This window comes from Oncorhynchus clarkii, chromosome 22 (genome assembly GCF_045791955.1).
Source record: "Oncorhynchus clarkii lewisi isolate Uvic-CL-2024 chromosome 22, UVic_Ocla_1.0, whole genome shotgun sequence".
NCBI lineage: Eukaryota > Metazoa > Chordata > Actinopteri > Salmoniformes > Salmonidae > Oncorhynchus > Oncorhynchus clarkii.
Genome location: NC_092168.1, coordinates 48,269,163 through 48,293,925, shown reverse-complemented (window position 1 = coordinate 48,293,925; position 24,763 = coordinate 48,269,163). Strand labels below are relative to the sequence as shown.

Here is a 24,763-nt window from a genome sequence, read left to right as displayed (position 1 = left end):
AGAGAGAGAGAGAGAGAGAGAGAGAGAGAGAGAGAGAGAGAGAGAGAGAGATAGAGAGAGAAAACAAATCCAAATTTGAAAAACTCCCATATCTACTGGGTGAAATTCCACAGTGTGCCATCACAGCAGCAAGATTTGTGACCTGTTGCCACGAGAAAAGGGCAACCAGTGAAGAACACACACCATTGTAAATACAACCCATATTTATGCTTATTTATTTTATCTTGTGTCCTTTAACCATTTGTACATTGTTAAAACACTGTATATATATATATAATATGACATTTGTAATGTCTTTACTGTTTTGAAACCTCTGTATGTGTAATGTTTACTGTTAATTTTGGTTGTTTTTCACTTTATATATTCACTTTGTATGTTGTCTACCTCACTTGCTTTGGCAATGTTAACACATGTTTCCCATGCCAATAAAGCCCTTGAATTGAATTGAATTGAATTGAATTGAATTGAGAGAGAGAGAGAGAGAGAGAGTGAGAGACGGGGGGAGAGAGAGAGAGAGGGAGAGTGAGAAAAGAGAGAAAAGAGAGAAAAGAGAGAAAAGAGAAAGAGAGAAAGAGACAGCATTATTGATTGGTTGTTAATTCATTAGTAAGGGTTGAGGCACCATGCCAAGACAGACAGCCTCTCTCACAATATGGCATCATTAAGGTCTGAGGCCTCAAACAGACACAGACGAGGGAGGCCTTCCATCCCTCTCGTTCCACTGCACCAATTGCTACTTTGCTCTGAACCCAGATCTCTGGATAAAGAGGAGCTTAATATTGTCTCAAATCAAAGACTGAACAACTACGTACCAAAATACTCCTCCCATACTCTCTGAGAAGCCATACAAATCACAAAACGTCAAGCCCAGAATGCACAGCATGTGCTGTATGTACAAACCATTTTGTCCTCCTAACTATTCACGTCTCTACACACAATTTATATCTCGATATCTACCAGCGTGTCCCTTCTAGCCCTGTTCCTGGCCCTAATGGCACCCTAGTCCCTATATAGTGCACTACCTTAGATGAGAGCCCTGGTCAAAAATAGTGCACTGTATAGGGGATGGGGTGCCATTAGGGACAAAGCTCAAAGCTCTCATTTCTCCTCTCTGATTCAATCTTGCAGGTCAGTGCACCTGTCATGTAGCAACATGTGTGACACAACTCAGCATTTAGCCTGTCACAGAAATCTACAGACAGGAAATCTACGATGACGATGATTCCTCCAGGCACCTCCTCCTCCTCCCCTCCATCTTTAACTTCTCTTCCTCCCTCTCCTCCTCTCTTCCTCTCATCCTTCCTCTCTATCTCCCTTCCTCTCTTCCTTCCTCTCAATCTCGCTTCCTCTCTATCTTCCTCTCTTTCTTCCTCTCAACCTCCCTTTTAAACTCCCTCTCTTGCTTCCTCTCTTGCTTCCTACCTCTCTTCATCTCGCTCTTCCTCTCCTCCTTTCTCTCTTCCTTCCTCTCATCCTCTCTTCCTTCCTCTCATCCTCCCTCTAGTCCAACCTCCCTTCCTTCCGCTATTCCTCTCTTCCTTCCTCGCGTCCTCTCATCCTTCATCTCTTCCTTCCTCTCTTCCTCTCCTCCTCCATCTCTTCCTTCCTCTCTTCCTCCCTCTCTTCCCTCCTCTCTTCCTCTCCTCCTCCCTATCTTCCTCTCCTCCTATGTCTATTCCTCTCCTCCTCCCTCTCTTCTTTCCTCTCTTCCTCTCATCCACCATCTCTTCCTTCCTCTCTTCCTCTCATCCTCCCTCTCTTCTTCTTCTCTTCCTCTCATCCTCCCTCTTCCTCTCCTCCTCCCTCTTCTCCCACTCTTCCTTCCTCCATTCCTATCTTCCTCTCATCCTACCGCTCTTCCTCCCTCCCTTCCTCTCCTCTTTTCTTTCTTCCTTAATCTCTTCTTTCCTCTCTTCCTCTCTCCCTTCCTCTCTTCCTTTCCCTACTTCCTTCCTCTCACCCTCTCTTCCTTCCTCTCATCCTCCCTCTCTTCTTCCTCACTTCCTCTCATCCTCCCTCTCTTTTTCTCCTCCTCCCTCTCTTCCTTCCTCTCTTCCCCTCTTCCTCTCGCTCTTCCTTCCTCCCTTCCTCTCTTCCTTCCCCCCTTCCTCCCTCCCTCCCTCTCTACCTACCGCTCTTCCTTCCTCTCTTCCTTCCTCTCTTCCTTCCTCCCTTCCTCCTTCCTTTATCTCCTCCTTCCTCTCTTCCTTTCTCCCTTCCTTTCTCTCTTCCTTCCTCTCTTCCTTCCTCTCATCCTCTCTTCCTTCCTCTCATCCTCCCTCTAGTCCTTCCACCCTTCCTTCCTCTTTGTCTCTTCCTTCCTCTCATCCTCTCATCCTCCCTGTCTCCCTTCCTCTCTTCCTTCCTCTCTTCCTCTCCTCCTTTCTCTCTTCCTTCCTCTCTTCCTCTCCTCCTCCCTCTCTTCCTCTCTTCCTTCCTCTCGTCCTCTCCTCCTCCCTCTCTTCCTTTGTCTATTCCTCTCCTCCTCCCTCTCTTCCTTCCTCTCTTCCTCTCATCCTCCCTCTCTTCCCCTCTTCCTCCCGCTCTTCCTTCCTCCCTTCCTCTCATCCTCCTCTCTTCCTCCCTCTCTTCCTTCCTCCCTTCCTCTCTTCCTCCCTCTCTACTACCACTACTACTACTACCACTACCACTACTACTACCACTACTACTACTACTACTACTACTACTACTACTCCTACCACAACTACTACCACTACCACTACTACTACTACCACCACTACTACCACTACTACTACCACCACTACTACTACTACTACCACCACTACTACTACTACCACTACTACTACTACCACTACTACTACTACCACTACCACTATCACTACCACTATCACTACCAACACCACCACCACCACTACTACTACCACAACCACTACTACTACCACTATCACTACCACCACCACTACTACTACGACCCTTACTACCACCACTACCACTACCACTACTACGACCACTACTACTACTACTACTACTACCCTTACTACCACCACCACTACCACTACTACAACCACAACTACTACTACTACTACTACTACTACTACTACCTATACTACTACTACCACTTCTACCACTTCTACTACTACCACCACTACCACTACTACTACCACTACCACTACTACTACGGACCTTACTACCACCACTACCACTACTACGACCACTTCTACTACTACTACTACCACCACCACTACCACTGCTACTACCACTACTACTATTACCACTACTACTACGACCCTTACTACCACCACTACCACCACTACTACTACTACTGCCACTACTAATACTCAGGTATACTACTCCTACTACCACTACTACTACTACCACTACTACTCAGGTATACTACTCATACTACCACTACTACTACTGCCACTACTAATACTCAGGTATACTACTACTACTACCACTACTACTACTACCACTCAGGTATACTACTACTACTCAGGTCTACTCCTACTACTACTAGTACCACCACTACCACTACTACTACTACCACTACTACTACCACCACTACCACCACTACTACTACTACTACTACCACTACTACTCAGGTATACTACTCATACTACTACTACTCAGGTCTACTACTACCACCACTACCACTACTACTACTACCACTCAGGTATACTACTACTACTCAGGTCTACTCCTACTACTACTAGTACCACCACTACCACTACTACTACTACCACTACTACTACCACCACTACCACCACTACTATTACCACTACCACCACCACCACTACCACCAGCTACCACAACCACCACCACCATCACAACTACGACCACCACCACTACTACTACCACCACTACCACTACTACTACCACCACCACCACTACCACCACCACCATCACAACTACTACCACCACCACTACTACTACCACCACTACCACCACTACCACCACCACTACCACCACTACCACCACTACCACCACCACTACCACCACCACCACCATCACAACTACTACCACCACCACTACTACTACCACCACTACCACCCCTACCACTACTATTACTACTACTACTACCACTACTACTACTACTATCACTACTATTAGTACCACTACCACCCCAACCACTACTACTACTACTACTACCACAACTACCACCACCACCACTACCACCACCACTACCACTACTACTACCACTACCACCACTACTACTACTATTACTACTACCACTTCCACAACTACCACTACCACTACTACTACTACTACCACCACTACTACTACCACTACCACTACTACCACCACTACTATTACTACCACTACTACTACTACCACTACTACCACCACCACCACTACCACTACCATTACCACCATTACCACTACCAAAACATTTTTGGGGGGGAAAATTGAGCAAGTTGAGGTGACTAAACTGTTTGGAGTTACCCTGGATTGTAAACTGTCATGTTCAAAACGTATTGATACAACAGTAGATAAGAGAAGAGAGAAGACTGTCTATAACAAAGCGCTACTCTGCCTTCTTAACAACAAGTGGCGGTGTACGCACCTAAAAGTTGGAGTCGATCCGCCAACCCCAAAGAAGATTTTTAACCTTCATTTAACCAGGTAGGCCAGTTGAGAACAAGTTCTCATTTACAACTGCGACCTGGCCAAGATAAAGTAAAGCAGTGACACAAACAACAACACAGAGTTACACATAAACAAACGTACAGTCATTAACACAATATAAAAAAAGTCTATATACAGTGTGTGCAAATGGCGTGAGGAGGTAAGGCAATAAAAAGGCCATGATATCGAAGTAATTACAATTTAGCTGATGATGATGTGCAAGATGATGACTTGCAAAAGAGCAAAAAAGTAAATTAAAACAATATAGGGATGAGGTAGGTAGATTGGGTGGGCTATTTGAAAAGCATGCATTTAGTTTTACTAGCGTTTAAGAGCAGTTGGAGGCCACGGAAGGAGTGTTATATGACATTGAAGCTTGTTTGGAGTTTTGTTAACACAGTGTCCAAAGAAGGGCCAGATGTATACAGAATGGTGTCGTCTGCATAGAGGTGGGAATCACCCGCAGCAAGAGCGACATTGTTGATATACACAGAGAAAATAGTCGACCCGAGATTTGAACCCTGTGGCACCCCCATAGAGACTGCCAGAGGTCCGGACAACAGGCCCTCCGATTTGACACACTGAACTCTATCTGAGAAGTAGTTGCTGAACCAAGCGAGGCAGTCCTTTGAGAAACCAAGGCTGTTGAGTCTGCCGATAAGAATACGGTGATTGACAGAGTCGAAAACCTTAGCCAGGTCGATGAATACGGCTGCACACTACTGTCTTTTATCGATGGCGGTCATGATATAGTTTAGTACCTTGAGCGTGGCTGAGGTGCACCAGTGACCAGCTCGGAAACCGGATTGCACAGCGGAGAAGGTACGGTGGGATTCATAATGGTCAGTGATCTGTTTATTAACTTGGCTATTGAAGACTTTAGAAAAGCAGGGCAGGATGGATATAGGTCTGTAACAGTTTGGGTCTAGCGTGTCTCCCCCTTTGAAGAGGGGGATGACCGTGGCAGCTTTCCAATCTTTAGGGATCTCAGACGATACAAAAGAGAGGTTGAACAGACTGGTAATAGGGGTTGCAACAATGGCGGTGGATAATTTTAGAAAGAGAGGGTCCAGATTGTCTAGCCAGCTGATTTGTACGGGTCCAGGTTTTGCCGCTCTTTCAGAACATCTGCTATCTGGATTTGGGTGAAAAAGAAGCTGGAGAGGCTTGGGCAAGTAGCTGCGGGGGTGTGTGGAGCTGTTGGCCGGGTTTGGGGTAGCCAGGAGGAAAGCTTGGCCAGCTGTGGAGGAAAGCTTGGCCAGCTGTAGAGAAATGCTTCTCGATTATCGTGAATTTATCGGTGGTGACAGTGTTACCTAGCCTCAGTGTGGTGGGCAGATGGGAGGAAGTGCTCTTATTCTCCATGGACTTTACAGTGTGCCAAAACCTTTTGGAGTTAGAGCTACAGGATGCAAATTTCTGTTTGAAAAAGCTAAGCTTTGCTTTCCTAACTGACTGCGTGTATTGGTTCCTGAATTCCCTGAAAAGTTGCATATCGCGGGGACTATTCGATGCTAGTGCAGTCCGCCACGGGAAGTTTTTGTGCTGGTTGAGGGCAGTCAGGTCTGGACTGAACCAAGGGCTATATCTGTTCTTAGTTCTACATTATTTTAAATTGGCATGCTTATTTAAGATTGTGAGGAAATTACTTTTAAAAAACGACCAGGCATCCTCAACTGATGGGATGAGATCAATATCCTTCCAGGATACCCGGGCCAGGTTGATTAGAAAGTCCTGCTCGCAGAAGTGTTTTAGGGAGCGTTTGACAGTGATGAGGGGTGGTCGTTTGACCGCGGACCCATAGCGGATGCAGGCAATGAGGCAGTGATCGCTGAGATCCTGATTGAAAACAGCATAGGTGTATTTGGAGGGTAAGTTCGTCAGGATAATATCTATTCGGGTGCCCATGTTTACAGATTTAGGGTTGTACCTGGTGGGTTCCTTAATAATTTGTGTGAGATTGAGTGCATCTAGCTTAGATTGTAGGACTGCCGGGGTGTTAAGCATATCCCAGTTTAGGTCACCTAACAGAACGAACTCTGAAGTTAGATGGGGGGGCAATCAATTCACATATGGTGTCCAGGGCACAGCTGGGAGCTGACGGGGGACTATAACAGGCGGCAACAGTGAGAGACTTATTTCTGGAGAGATAAAAAAAAAAATATATAAAAAAAAAAAATTAGAAGCTCAAACTGTTTGGGCATAGACCTATTTTCAATGACTGTCTAGAGAAAGAACAACAGATTTGCACCTTGGGGATTTGATCTTGCAACCTTTCGGATACTAGTCCAACATTCTAACCACTAGGCTACGCTGCCTCCCAGGGGTGCATGTGACATGGCAGGAGATGTTTTTGAAACAATTACTGCTTCACATACAAGCCAGTGAACTGTGTTACAGCTGGATGAGTCAACAGACATGGCAGGCCTGACACAGCTTTCTATTTTTCCTTTATTTAATAACTAGGCAAGTCAGTTAAGAACAAATTCTTGCCTACTAGCAAACAGTGGGTTAATTGCCTTGTTCAGGGGCAGAACAACATATGTTTACCTTGTCAGCTTAGGGATTCGATCCAGCAACCTTTCAGTTACTGACCCAATGCTTTAAACACTAGGCTCTACCTGTCGCTACTTGTAAATGTCTGTTATGTTTATGGGGGGTCAATTAAGGAAGACATCGTCTTCTGCAAACCACTGGAAACCAGGACAACAGGAGAGGATATCTTTTAAAGTACTGGACAGCTTTGTGATATCTGTAGTGGAAATTTCCTGTATTTACCAAATCATGAGAGCAAACCACACACAATCATAAAGTCCATATTTAATTATATGAGCTCCATCACAACCCTGTGACTCTCAGATCAATTCAGTATCTATAAATGAATTCTCTAAGAGTCCTTACACATTGCAACTGAGATCCTTTATAGCAAAGACACACATAGCCAGACAGCATTGGCTATAAATTATCGTTCAGCTTTGTCTCCTAAACTATGTTCTTATCTCGCTCTCAGGACCATAAAACAAAACCTCATCAACAGGCATATATCAAATACGCCCCTCCTTGACAAGATCACAGAGACACAGTGACTGGCACACAGACATTGTGGAGCCAAGAGATAATTGGTTCCCCCTCAATCATCTCTTAAACATGGTTTAAAAGATATGTTTACATATGAAGACAAGCTTGACCCCTCCCCTCTCTGCGGCCCAAGTAACTGAACCCTGACAGAGAACAGATAACTGCAACCGGCCAGCACTATAGTACAACAAGATACATTCTGATGAGAAGTAACTCACAAGCATATAATGAAAATAAAACATCTTATCTATGTTACCCAACTATTCTGATTATTCCCCAACACATTAAATGGACTTTGGTGGTCGAGATGTGTTGGTATCTGTACTGATGGCGTAAAAGCCATGACAGGGAGACATAGTGTAGTGGTAGCAAGCAGTTGCTCCCGACGCCACTTGGGTACACTGCAGAGAGGCTCTTGCTGCCAAAGGAATGACTGACAGCTTGAAAGACATTTTGGACACTACAGTGAAAATGGTTAACTTTGTTAAAGTATGGCCCCTGAACTCCCGTGTATTTTCTGCACTATGCATGATGCCAAGTTTCTCACACAACTGGCCTATCTGGGTGATGTTTTTTTCTCGCCTGAGTGATCTGAATCTAGGATTACAGGAACTATATTCAATGTGCGGGACAAAATTGAAGTTGGAGCTCTTCTCTGTCTGCATTAACAAGGACAACACACAGGTCTTTCCATCGTTGTATGATTTGTTGTGTGCAAATGAACTCAAGCTTACGGACAATGTCAAATGTGATATAGCGAAGCAGCTGAGTGAGTTGGGTGCGCAATTACGCAGGTCCTTTCTGAAACGGATGACACAAACAACTGGATTCGTTATCCCTTTCATGCCCTGCCTCCAGTCCACTTACCGATATCTGAACAAGAGAGCCTCATCGAAATTGCAACAAGCGGTTCTGTGAAAATTGAATTTAACCAAAAGCCACTGTCAGATTTCTGGATTGGGCTGCGCTCAGAGTATCCTGCCTTGGCAAATTGAGCTGTTAAGACACTGATGCCCTTTCCATCCACATATCTACGTGAGAGTGGCTTCTCGGCCCTCACTAGCATGAAAACTAAATACAGGCACAGACTGTGTTTGGAAAACTATTTAAGAATGAGACTCTCTCCAATACAACCAAACATTGCAGAGTCATGTGCATCCTTTCAAGCACACATCCTTCCATCTGATATTGGTGAAACAAACAGCAAACCTGATTTCAAAAAACAGATAAAGCAACACAACGCCTCTCCCCTATCTGACCTAGATAGTTTGTGTGTATGTATTGATATGTAGGCTACGTGTGCCTTTAACATTTTTTATGTAGTTCTGTCCTTGAGCTGTTCTTGTCTATTGATGTTCTGGATTATTCCATTCTGTATCACGTTTCATATTTTGTGTGGAACCCCAGGAAGAGTAGCTGCTGCTTTTGCAAGAGCCAATGGGGATCCTAATAAAATACCAAAATACCACACCCTTCTCATTAACCTGTGCTGAGTTATTCAACATTTTCAATTAACAAATAAGGTTTTATACGTAAGATGGCTAAATAAAGAGCAAAATTATTGATTATTATTATATTATTATTTGTGCCCTGATCCTATAGGATCAGAAGCCACTGTCAGATGGCTGTCAGATGACTGTCACTTCTCACGAGCCGGGTTGTGACAAAAACTCACATTCATTCTTATGTTTAATAAATGTATCATATAGTGTGTGACAACATTTGAGAGTACGCTGACCCTGGTGCTAGAGGGGGTACGCAGCTGGAAGTAAACTTTTTGAAGGGGTTCGGGGCTATAAAGAGTTTGGGAACCACTGAGCTACTGACTAACAGCTCATACATACAGTAAAGAAGAGAACCAAAGGGACGTTACATCAAACAGAGTCAGAAGACACACTGCGGTAAGTCATCTAACAAGCCTGCAGTGTCTGACTCCCACAGCTCTCATCACAGTTCAGTGCCCTGCGTTTGATGACACATTTGCGAAGTAGATTCATTTCAGAGGAACACAGACTCTCTCCTCACAGAGACGAATATCATTTAAGTCTCTAAGAGGGGGGCATAATTTTGGTCTTTAAGGGGGGGGGGTTATAAAACAGCAGAGATCATGAAAGGGATTCCCTCCATAGGCCCCTGATAACCTGTTCTCAAATATGTGCTGTCTTGACAGCTACAGTCATTCGCTATATAACACAAACAGATCGGCAACCAGGCTAGATCTTAATCCACTCAAGCTTATCAAATAGCAAACGAGCACACAGTATAATAATCTTCTGTAAAAATGTCTGATAGGTGGTGAAAACAGGTGTGGCTTCCCTCTGAACTTTGATACTTATGTCCGTCCAGCATCACTACTCTGGGCGGTTCATATAGAGACATATGGAGTCATATAGAGACATACGGTGTCATCACTACTCTGGGCGGTTCATATAGAGACATATGGAGTCATATAGAGACATGTGGAGACGTGTGGAGTCATTTAGAGACATACAGTGTCATCACTGCTCTGGACAGTTCTGACTTAGAATATGTGGACAACTACAAATACCTAGGTGTCTGGTTAGACTGTAAACTCTCCTTCCAGACTCACATTTAAGCATCTCCAATCCAAAATTAAATCTAGAATAGGCTTCCTATTTCGCAAACCAAAGCATCCTTCACTCATGCTGCCAAACATACCCTTGTAAAACTGACTATCCTGCCGATCCTTGACTTCGGTAATGCCATTTACAAAATAGCCTCCAATACTCTACTCAGCAAACTGTATGCAGTCTATCACAGTGCCATCCGTTTTGTCACCAAAGCCCCATATACTACCCACCACTGCGACCTGTATGCTCTCGTCGGCTGGCCCTCGCTTGATAATCGTCGCCAGACCCACTGGATCCAGGTCATCTATAAGTCTTTGCTAGGTAAAGCTCCGCCTTATCTCAGCTCACTGGTCACCATAGCAGCACCCACCCGTAGCACGGGCTCCAGCAGGTATATTTCAAATCAAATCAAATCAAATGTATTTATATAGCCCTTCGTACATCAGCTGATATCTCAAAGTGCTGTACAGAAACCCAGCATAAAACCCCAAACAGCAAGCAATGCAGGTGTGGGAGCACGGTGGCTAGGAAAAACTCCCTAGAAAGGCCAAAACCTAGGAAGAAACCTAGAGAGGAACCAGGCTATGAGGGGTGGCCAGTCCTCTTCTGGCTGTGCCGGGTGAAGATTATAACAGAACATGGCCAAGATGTTCAAATGTTCATAAATGAATAGCATGGTCAAATAATAATAATCACAGTAGTTGTCGAGGGTGCAGCAAGTCAGCACCTCAGGAGTAAATGTCAGTTGGCTTTTCATAGCCGATCATTAAGAGTATCTCTACCACTCCTGCAGTCTCTAGAGAGTTGAAAACAGCAGGTCTGGGACAGGTACCACATATTTCACTGGTCATTCCCAAAGCCAATTCCTCCTTTGGCCGCCTTTCCTGCCAGTTCTCTGCTGCCAATGACTGGAACGAATTGCAAAAATCACTGAAGCTGGAGACTCATATCTCCCTCACTAACTTTAAGCACCAGCTGTCAGAGCAGCTCACAGATCACTGCACCTGAACATAGCCCATCTGTAAATAGCCCATCCAACTACCTCATCCCCATACTGTTATTTTTTATTTAAATAAAATGTGCTCCTTTGCACCCCAGTATCTCTTTATTATTCTTATCATTATTTAGTATTCTGTATACCTCTGGGCCTTTTTTGGACACTGTGTTAATCAACCCTCAAGGCAGGCTTCAATGCCATACAACTCTCCTTCCGTGGCCTCCAATTGCTCTTAAATACAAGTAAAACTAAATGCATGCTCTTCAACCGATCGCTGCCTGCACCTGCCTGCCTGTCCAACATCACTACTCTGGACGGCTCTGACTTAGAATACGTGGACAACTACAAATACCTAGGTGTCTGGTTAGACTGTAAACTCTCCTCCCAGACTCATATTAAGCATCTCCAATCCAAAGTTAAATCTAGAATTGTCTTCCTATTTCACAACAAAGCATTCTTCACTCATGCTGCCAAACATACCCTTGTAAAACTGACCATCCTAACAATCCTCGACTTCGGCGATGTCATTTACAAAATAGCCTCCAATACCCTACTCAACAAATTGGATGCAGTCTATCACAGTGGCATTCGTTTTGTCACCAAAGCCCCATATACTACCCACCACTGCGACCTGTACGCTCTCGTTGGCTGGCCCTCGCTTCATACTCGTCGCCAAACCCACTGGCTCCATGTCATCTACAAGACCCTGCAAGGTAAAGTCCCACCTTATCTCAGCTCGCTGGTCACCATAGCATCACCCACCTGTAGCACGCGCTCCAGCAGGTATATCTCTCTGGACACCCCCAAAACCAATTCTTTCTTTGGCCGCCTCTCCTTCCAGTTCTTTGCAGCCAATGACTGGAACAAACTACAAAAATCTCTGAAACTGGAAACACTTATCTCCCTCACTAGCTTTAAGCACCAACTGTCAGAGCAGCTCACAGATTACTGCACCTGTACATAGCCCACCTACAATTTAGCAGAAACAACTACCTCTTTCCCTACTGTATTTGTTTTATTTTATGTATTTATTTTTTTGCTCCTTTGCACCCCGGTATCTCTACTTGCACATTCATCTTCTGCACATCTATCACTCCAGTGTTTATTTGCTAAATTGTAATTATTTCGCCACTACGGCCTATTTATTGCCTTACCTCCCTTCTCTTACCTCATTTGCACATGCTGTATATAGACTTTTTCTATTGTGTTATTGACTGTACGTTTGTTTATTCCACGTGTGTTGTTTGTGTAGCACTGCTTTGGCCAGGTCGCAGTTGCAATTGAGAACTTGTTCTTAACCTGTTGGATCTCTAGGGGCGCTATTTCATTTTTGGATAAAAAACGTTCCCGTTTTAAGCGCAATATTTTGTCACGAAAAGATGCTCGACTATGCATATTCTTGACAGTTTTTGAAAGAAAACACTCTGAAGTTTCAGAATCTGCAAAGATATTGTCTGTAAGTGCCCCAGAACTCATTCTACAGGCGAAACCAAGATGATGCGTCAAGCAGGAAATGAGCAGAATCTCTGAAGCTCTGTTTTCCATTGTCTCCTTATATGCTGTGATTGCGCAAGGAATGAGCCTACACTTTCTGTCGTTCCCCCAAGGTGTTAGCAGCATTGTGACGTATTTGTAGGCATATCATTGGAAGATTGACCATAATAGACTACATTTTCCAAGTGTCCGCCTGGTGTCCTGCGTGGAATTCGGTGCGCAAACGCCAGCTGCTTGTACTTTTCCATTTGATTGAGGGGAGAAACCATGCTTCCACGAACGATATATCATTGAAGAGATATGTGAAAAACACCTTGAGGATTGATTCTAAACAACGTTTGCCATGTTTTCAGTCGATATTATGGAGTTAATTTGGAAAAAAGTTCGCGTTTTGAGGACTGAATTTTCGTTTTTTTTTTTGGTAGCCAAATGTGATGTAGAAAACGGAGCTATTTCGAATTCACAAAGAATCTTTTTTGGAAAAACTGAGCATCTGCTATCTAACTGAGAGTCTCCTCATTGAAAACATCCAAAGTTCTTCAAAGGTAAATTATTTTATTTGAAGGCTTTTATGTTTTTGTTGAAATCTTGCGTGCTGGATGCTAACGCTAATGCTAACGCTAAATGCTACGCTAGCTAGCCACTTTTACACAAATTATTGTTTTCCTATGGTTGAGAAGCATATTTTGAAAATCTGAGATGACAGTGTTGTTTACAAAAGGCTACGCTTGAGAGATGGCATATTTATTTCATTTCATTTGCGATTTTCATGAATAGTTAACGTTGCGTTATGGTAATGAGCTTAGGTCTGTAAATAGAATCCCGGATCCGGGTTTGGTAGACGCAACAGGTTCTTAACTAGTCTACCTGGTTAAATAATTTGTTTTATTTTAAATACACTTCCTGGGCTGTTCCTGGATGATACTTCCTGGATATTCATAGTCCACATGAACACTTGCCAGAATCATGAGGTAGAAGTACATTTTAATTCAAAGTGTTTTTTGTTTAGTCCTCCTCTATAGCCTTCATTAGTTTGACAGATATCTGTAACTCATTTATCACATCTGGGTTGTTTTTCTATTCCTGTGTTTGGTCCATGAACTCAACTATATAAAAACATGACTTTATGTTTTGTTTGGTAAAAATAGTAAGTTACCATCCTTGGTTTTATACCTGTTCAGACAACACCCTCCAGGGGGCAGTAAATCACCAACCTTGGTTTTATACCTGTTCAGACAACACCCTTCAGGGGGCAGTAAATCACCAACCTTGGTTTTATACCTGTTCAGACAACACCCTCCAGGGGGCAGTAAATCATCAACCTTGTCTTTATACCTGTTCAGACAACACCCTCCAGGGGGCAGTAAATCACCAACCTTGGTTTTATACCTGTTCAGACAACACCCTTCAGGGGGCAGTAAATCACCAACCTTGTCTGTATACCTGTTCATACAACACCCCCTGCAAAAAAAAGGGTATTATGTGAACAATAGGTAAGTAAAGAAATAAAAACAACAGTAAAAAGAGGCTATATACAGTAGTGAGGCTATAAAAGTAGCGAGGCTACATACAGACACCAGTTAGTCAGGCTGATTGAGGTAGTATGTACATGTAGATATGGTTAAAGTGACTATGCATATGCATGACAACAGTGTGTATTATCTGGGTGAATATTTGTTTAGACACACTGTGGCTGAAAATCGTTCTGAGACAGCATACCAACATGCGATTCACAGTCCGACGTTATGAAACATAGCTGTTTGGAAAAGGACCTCCGCAAGACAGAATGTTGAATACAATTACATTTGAACTGACTTTACTGGTTGTCTTGGTGGTTGGTCCTTATGGGGGCGAGAGGACGAGGATCGGGAAGGGGAGAGAGGAGAGAGGAGAGGAGAGGACAGGAGAGGACGAGTAGAGGGAGGGGGAGGTAGGATGTTTGGCCCTGTCCGGGGGTGTCCTCGGATGGGGCCACAGTGTCTCCTGACCCCTCCTGTCTCAGCCTCCAGTATTTATGCTGCAGTAGTTTATGTGTCGGGGGGCTAGGGTCAGTTTGTTATATCTGGAGTACTTCTCATGTCCTTTTCTGTCTCCTGTGTAAATTTAAGTGTGCTCTCTCTAATTCGCTCTTTCTCTATTTCTTTCTCTCTCTCGGAGGACCTGAGCCCTAGGACCATGCCTCAGGACTACCTGAAATGATGACTCCTTGCTGTCCCCAGTCCACCTGGCCATGCTGCTGCTCCAGTTTCAACTGTTCTGCCTTATTATTATTGGACCAAGCTGGTCATTTATGAACATTTGAACATCTTGGCCATGTTCTGTTATAATCTCCACCCAGCACAGCCAGAAGAGGACTGGCCACCCCACATAGCCTGGTTCCTCTCTAGGTTTCTTCCTAGGTTTTGGCCTTTCTAGGGAGTTTTTCCTAGCCACCGTGCTTCTACATCTACACCTGCATTGCCTGCTGTTTGGGGTTTTAGGCTGGGTTTCTGTAAAGCAATTTGAGATATCAGCTGATGTACGAAGGGCTATATAAATACATTTGATTTGATTTGATTTAGGAGAGGAGAGGAGAGGAGAGGAGAGGAGAGGAGAGGAGAGGAGAGGAGAGGAGAGGAGAGGAGAGGAGGCCATTGGACTTTTCAAATCGCTGGCCGTGTGGTCAGATTTCTTTCACCTGAAGCTGTGCTGCCAGGTCTCACAGGGTCATAATGACTAGACAGTACCCAGACAGTACCCAGACTGTACCCAGACAGGACCCAGACAGGACCCAGACAGTACCCAGACAGTACCCAGACAGGACCCAGACAGTACCCAGACAGTATGCAGGCAGTACCCAGAGAGTACCCAGACAATACCCAGACAGACCCAGACAGTACCCAGACAGACCCAGACAGTATGCAGGCAGTACCCAGACAGTACCCAGACAATACCCAGACAGTACCCAGACAATACCCAGACAGGACCCAGACAGGACCCAGACAGTATGCAGGCAGTACCCAGACAGGACCCAGACAGTACCCAGACAATACCCAGACAGGACCCAGACAGGACCCAGACAGTATGCAGGCAGTACCCAGACAGTACCCAGACAGTATGCAGGCAGTACCCAGACAGTACCCAGACAGTATGCAGGCAGTACCCAGACAGTACCCAGACAATACCCAGACAATACCCAGACAGTACCCAGACAGACCCAGACAGTATGCAGGCAGTACCCAGACAGTACCCAGACAATACCCAGACAGATCCAGACAGACCCAGACAGTACCCAGACAATACCCCGACAGTACCCAGACGTACCCAGACAGACCCAGACAGTACCCAGACAGTACCCAGACAGACCCAGACAGTACCCAGACAGTACCCAGACAGGTGCCAAAAATGTTTCTCACACAGTAAAAAGTTGATTTCAAGTCATGAAATCAACAGTTGTTGGGGTCAGATATGTCAAATGGATTTTCAAATGATATTCACGCAAATTAGTTGGGCAAATAACTGTACAAATGTCAATGTATTTTCAGTGAAATGAACTTGGTTAACACTTTACTATACAGAGTTATGTATAGTTACCAAAGCTTGTTACAGTATTCAACTATTATTCTGTTTTTCCTCTTCCTGTCTGTTGTCATAACAACCAAAGTGATGCTCCAGGGTGGTGGTGTTAAAACGTGACACATGAGAAGAGGAGGACTTGGCACCATGGCAACGTCACCTGTATAGTTCCTTCCCTCGTCCCCTCTTCTCCTGTCCTCTCCTCCCCTCTCCTCCCCTCTCCTCTCCTCCCTCTCCTCTCTTCCCTCTCCCTCCTGTCCTCTCCTCCCTCCACTTCCCTCTCCTTCCTCTCCTCATCCCCTGTCCTTGTCCCCATCCTCCCCTTCCCTCTCCTCTCTCTCCCCATCCCCTCGTCCTCTCCTCCCTCTCTTTCCCTCGTCCTCTCTTTTCCTGTCCTCTCCTCCCCTCTCCTCTCCTCCCTCTCCTCGTACCCTTTCCTTTGTTGTCTCCTCTCCTCCCTCTCCTTCCCTCTCCTCATCCCCTGTCCTTGTCCTCTCCCCTCCTCTCCTCCCTCCCTTTCCTTCTCCTCATCCTATCCCCTCCTCTCCTCCCTTCCCTATCCACGTCCCCTCTCCTCATCCCCTCCTCTCCTCCCCATGTACCCAAGACAACTAGACTGGGTAAGTGTAAGCAATAGCTCACTGTCCTCACTTCAAGATTATCATAATGTAGCTCAGGATTACTGTGTAAAAGATAAGCTCCATCAGACATGAAGACAGACGAGTCTTAATTAATCACTGACCTGTTCATTCTACTGGAAAGATGTTAATGTAGCCGCCGTTGCATGACGACATGGATCTACTGACACTTCCTGGTTGTACAAAAGGAAACACAATCTACTCTCTGTTTCCACTTGGCAGTAAGGTGATGTAGAAGCACTACCACACAACATAACCTCATGACAAGGCACTAAACACAGAGGTAGCTATTTCGTTGTGTCATCTTCCTTTTGCCCCACAGGGAATATATACTCTCTCTCTCTCTCTCTCTAGCTCTCCCTCGACCCCCCCAGTCAGAGTGTCAGTCCTCATGATCCATGCAGGCCAGCTGAGCCAGCAGCAGGGTCTATTAGGCATGCAGTTTCACATGAATATTTTAACATACAGACAGTCAGAGACAGGCTGAGGCCGGCATCATGCCTGGGGAGAGGATGTGAACAAAATGAGAGGCCATGCACGCCTGTCTGTCTGTCTGTCTCCTGAACGCCGAGTCTGCTTGCTAACACACAGAAACACAGTATTACAGTAAGATCCCAGGTGTATTGATGCATTACGTATTACAGCAACAGCCCAGGTGTATTGATGCATTACGTATTACAGTAAGATCCCAGGTGTATTGATGCATTACGTATTACAGCAACAGCCCAGGTGTATTGATGCATTATATTTTACAGTAAGATCTCAGGTGTATTGATGCAATATTTTACAGTAAGATCCCAGGTGTATTGATGCATTACGTATTACAGTAAGATCCCAGGTGTATTGATGCATTATATTTTACAGTAAGATCCCAGGTGTATTGATGCATTACGTATTACAGTAAGATCCCAGGTGTATTGATGCATTACGTATTACAGTAAGATCCCAGGTGTATTGATGCATTACGTATTACAGCAACAGCCCAGGTGTATTGATGCATTATATTTTACAGTAAGATCCCAGGTGTATTGATGCATTACGTATTACAGTAAGATCCCAGGTGTATTGATGCATTACGTATTACAGTAAGATCCCAGGTGTATTGATGCATTACGTATTACAGCAACAGCCCAGGTGTATTGATGCATTATATTTTACAGTAAGATCCCAGGTGTATTGATGCATTACGTATTACAGCAACAGCCCAGGTGTATTGATGCATTATATTTTACAGTAAGATCCCAGGTGTATTGATGCATTACGTATTACAGCAACAGCCCAGGTGTATTGATGCATTATATTTTACAGTAAGATCCCAGGTGTATTGATGCATTACGTATTACAGCAACAGCCCAGGTGTATTGATGCATTATATTTTACAGTAAGATCCCAGGTGTATTGATGCATTACGTATTACAGCAACAGCCCAGGTGTATTGATGCATTATATTTTACAGTAAGATCCCAGGTGTATTGATGCATTATATTTTACAGTAAGATCCCAGGTGTATTGATGCATTACGTATTACAGTAAGATCCCAGGGGTATTGATGCATTACGTATTACAACATTTTCTCAACACCCAATGGCAAAAAAAAATTTGCATTTAAGGAAATCACAACTGGGCGTAATTGGGAGTCCCATAGGGCGGCGCACAATTGGTACAGCGTCGCCCGGGTTTGGCCGGTGGAGGCCGTCATTGTAAATAACAATTTTGTTCTTATTAACTGACTTGCCTAATCAAATAAAGGTTACTGGTATAAAACATTTAGTTAGGAGAGTTAAGTAGTTTCACTGCACAAAATAGGTTGATTACACAAATCAGTGGACTGTACGTGTTGGTATGCAGACCACTGCAGACTCTCATGATGAGTTTACCACCTATCAAAGTTACCCGTTCCTGGTAGGAATGTGAGGTGATTAAACACAACTAATCTTGCAGAGAGCTGATGCAGCTTTAAACCCTGCAGCACGATGTGGATGTGGTTTCTCTTACTAGTGACTTTGGATGGAAACTGCTCCGCTCAGATAGTGAGAGACTGACTGAGTGGGTGTGTGTGTGTCCTGAGGTAGCCTTCAGTGAAGAAATGGTGTTGAGAGATACTCACTGTGTGTGTGTGTGTGTGTGTGTGTATGTGTGTGTGTGTGTGTGTGTGTGTGTGTGTGTGTGTGTGTGTGTGTGTGTGTGTGTGTGTGTGTGTGTATGTGTGTGTGTGTGTGTGTGTGTGTGTGTGTGTATGTGTGTGTGTGTGTGTGTGTGTATGTGTGTAGATAATCAATACACGCTGTGGTTTTTCAGTAGATTACCAGTCATTTTCTCTAGTACTCCTCTCCACTATCTGAATGTATTATATTACAGGTATGGTAACTAACACGTACGGTAACTAACAGGTATGGTAACTAACAGGTGTGTTAACTAACAGGTATGATAACTAACAGGTGTGGCAACTAACAGGTGTGTTAACTAACAGGTGTGTTAACTAACAGGTGTGTTAACTAACAGGTGTGGTAACTAACAGGTATTGTAACTAACAGGTGTGGTAACTAACAGGTGTGTTAACTAACAGGTATGGTAACTAACAGGTATGGTAACTAACAGGTGTGGTAACTAACAGGTGTGGAAACTAACAGGTATGGTAACTAACAGGTATGGTAACTTAACGAGACGGATACAACAATTGTGCTCGTTGTCTGTAGCTTATGCCTGCCCAAACCATAACCACACTGTCACCATGGTGCACTCTGTTCACAACGTTGACATCAAGAAAGAGCGCCATACACGTGGTCGGCGATCGTGAGGCTGGTTGGACGTACTGCCAAGTTCTCTAAAACGACGTTGGAGGTGGATCATGGAAGAGAAATGAACATTCGGCACAAGGGGCACCTGTGTAATGATCATGCTGTTTAACCAGCGTCTTGATATGCCACACCTGTCAGGTTGTCACGACTTCTGCCGAAGTTGGTTCCTCTCCTTGTTTGGGCGGCGTTCGGCGTAGCCGATATTCTAGCCATCATCGATCCACTTTTCATTTTCCATTTGTTTTGTCTTGTCTTCCCACACACCTGGTTTCAATTCCATCATTACATGTTGTGTATTTAACCCTCTGTTCCCCCCCGTGTCCTTGTTCGGAATTGTTTTTTGTAGGGTGCATGAGCATTTATCTGACGGGTTTTGTACCCATTGATTGTTTGTTCAGATTCCGGTGGTTTTTATTATTAAAACTGCTCCGTTGTAAACACAGTTTTTGCTCTCCTGCGCCTGACTTCTCTGCTGCCAGTACGCACCCCTTACAGAATTCCGGACCAACTATATGGATTCAGCAGGAGCAGGTACCCCGGGTATAGGGGTGGGGGAGCGCATCCGGAAGCACACAGCAATACTCCACCATCTTGGTACCGCCATGGACCACGTTGTCCAGACAATGGACCGCTGGAAGAGACAGGGAGTTCTCCCAGCCCCTCCACCAGCACAACAGGGGTCTCCACTACACGCCCCTCCTTCTCCTGGACCCAGTGGGATTCGTCTCTCCCTTTCCCAGTAATACAAGGGGACGGCTGCGAACTGCCAGCGGTTCCGGTTGCAACTAGACTTATACCTGGCAACCATCCACCCGGCACCTTCAGGCCGTGAGAGGGTGTCCGCCCTCGTCTTGTGCCTCACCGGGAAAGCCTCGGCCAACGCCGTGTGGAGAGAGAGAGATGCGGCGTTGGACCAGTTTGAGGAGTTCACCCGCAGCTTCCGGGCAGTCTTCGAACACCCGCCTGAGGGTAGAGCGGCGGGTGAACGTCTCTTCCATCTGAGGCAGGGGACGATGAGCGCCCAGGAGTTCGCTGCAGTCTGCACGAGGACGTCCGTCGGGAGTTGGCCTGCAGAGACACCACCCTCACATTCGACCAGCTGGTGGACCTGTCCATCCGGCTGGATAACCTGCTGGCTACAGATGTTCAGATCTGGGTCTGTTGGTTCCATCCCCCCGTACCCCCTCTCCGATACCCATGGAGCTGGGAGGGGCGGTGCGCAGGGAGACTGGAGGGGGTTCCAGCTCGTGCACCATGTGTGGCCGCAGAGGTCACACTACCAGTCAGAGCCGGGTTGGTTCCTCTGGGTATCGAGGCAGCAGGCAGGGAGCTCTGTCGTCACCCCAGGTAAGTCGGCACCATTCTCACCCAGAGTCCTCTGTTGCACATATGTTTGTGTATGTCACTTTTTCTGAGTTTTCCCCGCATTCCCAGCGTAAGGCGCTCGCCGATTCAGGCGCGGCTGGGAATTTTATAGATAGATCGTTCGCCCACAGTTTAGGGATCCCCATTGTTCCCGTGGCTGTGCCTTTCCACGTTCACGCCTTATATAGTCGAACATTAGGGTCAGGGTTGATTAGGGAGGTCACCGCTCCTCTGGGTATGGTGACGCAGGGAGGGACACAAGGAGAGAATTAGTCTCTTCCTCATTGACTCTCCTGCATTTCCTGTGATGCTAGGCCTGGGTAGCTTATCATGACCCCACTGTTTCTTGGCAACGGAGGGCTCTCACGGGGTGGTTGCGAGAGTGCACATGGAGGTGTTTAGGGGTTTCCGTTGGTGCTACCACAGTGGAAAATCCAGACCAGGTCTCCACCGTGCGCATTCCCCCTGAATATGCTGATTTGGTTTTCAATTGCCACCCCATCGACAGGGGGATTGTGCGATAAATCTCCTGGTATACGCCGCACTTCCCAGGAGTCTCGTGTATCCTATGTCACAAGCGGAGACGGTGGCTATGGAAACATATGTCTCTGAATCCCTGCATCAGGGGTACATTCGGTCCTCCACATAACCCGCCTCCTTTAGTTTATTTTTTGTGAAGAAGAAGGATGGAGGTCTGCGCCTAGTATTGACTATCGGGGTATCAATCAAATCACTGTGAGGTACAGCTACCCGCTGCCTCCCATCGCCAGTGTGATCGAGTCAATACACGGGGCGTGCTTCTTCACAAAATTGGATCTCAGGAGCGCTTACAACCTGGTGCGTATCCGGGAGGGAGACGAGTGGAAGACGGCATTCAGTAACACCTCAGGGCACTATGAGTACCTCGTCATGCCGTACTGGTTGATGAATGCATTGTAGCCGTGCGTAATTGGCCGACTCCAACCACGGTAAAGGGGGTGCAGCGGTTCTTAGGGTTTGCCAACTACTACCGGAGGTTTATCCGGGGTTTTGGTCACTGCTGAAGGTGGGACCAGTGCGACTGCAGTGGTCAGCTGAGGTGGACAGGGCTTTTGGTCACCTGAAGGCTCTGTTTACCTCGGCTCCCGTGCTGGCCCATCCTGATCCCTCTTTGGCGTTCATAGTGGAGGTGGATGCGTCCGAGGCTGGGAAAGGACAGCCGTGCTTTCTCAGCACTCAGGCACGCCACCGAAGCTCCGCCCCTGTGCCTTCTTCTCGAAGAAGCTCAGCCCGGCGGAGCGAAACTATGACGTGGGGGTCCGGGAGCTGTTGGCTGTCGTAAAGGCTCTGAAGGTGTGGAGTACATCCGGGCAGCGAGATAATTGAATTGCACGGTAACTTAACGAGGCAGACACTGTAGGACATCATTGAATTACACGGTGACTGAACGAGGCAGATAGGACATCATTGAATTACACGGTAACTTAACGAGGCAGATAGGACATCATTGAATTACACGGTGACTTAACGAGGCTGATAGGCCATCATTGAATTACACGGTGACTTAACGAGGCAGATAGGACATCATTGACTTACGACTCTACTGTTACCTGTTGTAATAGCCATCTAGTTTGACAAACATACGTTTGGGGCAGCAGGTAGCCTAGTGGTTAGAGTGTAGCGGTGGCAGGTAGCGTAGTGGTTAGAGTGTAGAGGTGGCAGGTAGCCTAGTAGTTAGAGTGTAGAGGTGGCAGGTAGCCTAGTGGTTAGAGTGTAGAGGTGGCAGGTAGTCTAGTGGTTAGAGTGTAGAGGTGGCAGGTAGCCTAGTCGTTAGAGTGTAGAGGTGGCAGGTAGCCTAGTGGTTAGAGTGTAGAGGTGGCAGGTAGCCAGATGGTTAGAGTGTAGGGGCGGCAGGTAGCCTAGTGGTTAGAGTGTAGAGGTGGCAGGTAGCCTAGTGGTTAGAGTGTAGGGGCGGCAGGTAACCTAGTGGTTAGAGTGTAGGGGCGGCAGGTATCCTAGTGGTTAGAGTGTAGAGGTGGCAGGTAGCCTAGTGGTTAGAGTGTAGAGGTGGCAGGTAGTCTAGTGGTTAGAGTGTAGAGGTGGCAGGTAGCCTAGTCGTTAGAGTGTAGAGGTGGCAGGTAGCCTAGTGGTTAGAGTGTAGAGGTGGCAGGTAGCCAGGTGGTTAGAGTGTAGGGGCGGCAGGTAGCCTAGTGGTTAGAGTGTAGGGGCGTCAGGTAGCCTAGTGGTTAGAGTGTAGAGGTGGCAGATAGCCTAGTGGTTAGAGTGTAGAGGTGGCAGGTAGTCTAGTGGTTAGAGTGTAAAGGTGCCAGGTAGCTTAGTCGTTAGAGTGTAGAGGTGGCAGGTAGCCTAGTGGTTAGAGTGTAGAGGTGGCAGGTAGCCAGGTGGTTAGAGTGTAGGGGCGGCAGGTAGCCTAGTGGTTAGAGTGTAGAGGTGGCAGGTAGCCTAGTGGTTAGAGTGTAGGGGCGGCAGGTAGCCTAGTGGTTAGAGTGTAGGGGCGGCAGGTAGCCTAGTGGTTAGAGTGTAGGGGCGGCAGGTAGCCTAGTGGTTAGAGTGTAGGGGCGTCAGGTTGCCTAGTGGTTAGAGTGTAGAGGTGGTAGGTAGCCTAGTGGTTAGAGTGTAGGGGCGGCAGGTAGCCTAGTGGTTAGAGTGTAGGGGCGGCAGGTAGCCTAGTGGTTAGAGTGTAGAGGTAGCAGGTAACCTAGTGGTTAGAGTGTAGGGGCGTTAGACACATTTCAGTTGTACAACTGACAAGATATCCCCCTTTACAACTGACTAGGTATCCCCCTTTACAACTGACTAGGTATCCCCCTTTACAACTGACTAGGTATCCCCCTTTACAACTGACTAGGTATCCCCCTTTACAACTGACTAGGTATCCCTCTTTACAACTGACTAGGTATCCCCCTTTACAACTGACCAGGTATCCCCCTTTACAACTGACTAGGTATCTCCCTTTACAACTGACTAGGTATCTCCCTTTACAACTGACTAGGTATCTCCCTTTACAACTGACTAGGTATCTCCCTTTACAACTGACTAGGTATCCCCCTTTACAACTGACTAGATATCCCCCTTTACAACTGACTAGGTATCCCCCTTTACAACTGACTAGGTATCTCCCTTTACAACTGACTAGGTATCTCCCTTTACAACTGACTAGGTATCTCCCTTTACAACTGACTAGGTATCTCCCTTTACAACTGACTAGGTATCCCCCTTTACAACTGACTAGGTATCCCCCTTTACAACTGACTAGGTATCCCCCTTTACAACTGACTAGGTATCCCCCTTTACAACTGACTAGGTATCCCCCTTTACAACTGACTAGGTATCCCCCTTTACAACTGACTAGGTATCTCCCTTTACAACTGACTAGGTATCCCCCTTTACAACTGACTAGGTATCCCCCTTTACAACTGACTAGGTATCTCCCTTTACAACTGACTAGGTATCTCCCTTTACAACTGACTAGGTATCTCCCTTTACAACTGACTAGGTATCCCCCTTTACAACTGACTAGGTATCTCCCTTTACAACTGACTAGGTATCCCCCTTTACAACAGACTAGGTATCCCCCTTTACAACAGACTAGGTATCCCCCTTTACAACTGACTAAGTCACCCATTCCTTTCTGGTTTATGACTACGCTCAAATAAACAA

General features: G+C 45.9%; 1 protein-coding gene across 1 annotated transcript in view; it reads right to left on the bottom strand.

The window, feature by feature from the left end:
* The window catches only part of LOC139380364 (transmembrane protein 198aa), a 69,467-nt gene that overhangs the window by 26,485 nt on the left and 18,219 nt on the right, over positions 1-24,763 (bottom strand). The gene's annotated exons all lie outside the window — the stretch shown is intronic.